The sequence below is a fragment of the Echinops telfairi genome, unplaced genomic scaffold, assembly GCF_000313985.2.
Source record: "Echinops telfairi isolate 266 unplaced genomic scaffold, ASM31398v2 ScPeMD7_9;HRSCAF=40, whole genome shotgun sequence".
Taxonomy (NCBI): Eukaryota; Metazoa; Chordata; class Mammalia; order Afrosoricida; family Tenrecidae; genus Echinops; species Echinops telfairi.
This window is the reverse complement of record NW_022103906.1, coordinates 69,541,989-69,543,229: the sequence shown is the minus strand read 5'-3', so window position 1 is coordinate 69,543,229 and position 1,241 is coordinate 69,541,989. Positions and strand designations below refer to the sequence as shown.

At 51.4% G+C, this 1,241-nt stretch overlaps 1 pseudogene; it reads right to left on the bottom strand.

Annotated features, from left to right (window-relative positions):
• Positions 1-331: 331 nt before the first annotated feature.
• LOC101647877 lies at positions 332-864 on the bottom strand (annotated as a pseudogene).
• Between the last annotated feature and the right edge of the window lie 377 nt (positions 865-1,241).

The following is a 1,241-nucleotide window of genomic DNA, read 5'->3' as shown; positions in this document are numbered from 1 at the left end:
CTGTTGGCGCTTGCTGCAGAGCAGCCCAAGTACTACAATTCCTAAACCCACTGCTCACAGGGCCTGCACCTGCCTGTGGGGAAGAGGAAACAGAGGCCATGTTGTCAAAGGCATACCTTAAGTCAGGGGTCCTCAAATTTTAAACAGGGGTCCAGTTCACTGTCCCTCGGACCGCTGGAGGGCTGGACTATAGTTTAAAAAAACACTATGAACAAATTCCTATGCACACTGCACATATATTTTTTCCAGGGGCAGGTCTACAAGGTTTGCTTTTATTGAGTGACAGATCAATAGAACTGCCAAGGCCACTATGTACAAAGAGAGGGGGAGTTTATTTCTTGGTCTCTTCTTCCTTGGACTGCGTCTTGATGAGCTCTTCTTTCTTGGTCTGGAGTCGCCCCTTGGTCTTAGACCTGTGGGCCTCAGCCTGGCCAGCCAGGAGCTTCCTGTGAGCCTTGTCTGTGGATGTGGTCCACGAGAATCCGCTTGCTCTTAAACACGTTCCCCTTCTCCGTTAGGGACAAGTTGTGATACAATCATCTTGGACTCCCGGTATCTCCTGAGCAGCCGGCGCAGAATCCTCATCCACGTGACCTTCTCGGGCATGTGAGCATTGGCAGTACCCTTTCTCTCACCTATGCCCATTTGCCTGCCCTTCCGGCGGGCTAGGGTGTTTTTGAGGCACTGAGCCCGAGAATGGCCAGTCACAGGCTTGCAGATGATAAGGCCATCTTTGATCAGTTTCTGGATGTGCTGACGGGAGTTGGCATTGGCCATTTCATTGGTCTCGTTGGGGTCCAACCAGACTGTCCTCTTGCCTCAGCGGAGGATGTTGGAGGCGAGCCTTGTCTGAAGCCTGAGCATATTCAGGGCTGTGGCCCAGCGACGAAAGGCACACATATCTTATTTTGAAGTAAAAAACCAAAACGGGCAAAAACACCTGGCGGGCCGGATAAATGTCCTCAGCGGGCGGCCCACAGGCTGTAGTTTGAGGACCCCTGCCTTAAGTGTTGTTGTCAGTTTCCAAAATGTAGATTCTGAAGCATGGTGACCCCTCGTGTGTAGTTTTCAAGGCCCTGGTGTGTAGTTATGGAGGAACCTGGTGGTGTACTGGTTACTTGTTGGGCTGCTAAGCTCAAGGTCAGCAGTTTGGGCCCACCAGCCACACCTTGGGAGGATGTCTCGGCTTTCCACTCCCGTAGAGCTTAAAGAGTAATAGTCTTAGAAACTCACAGAGATCA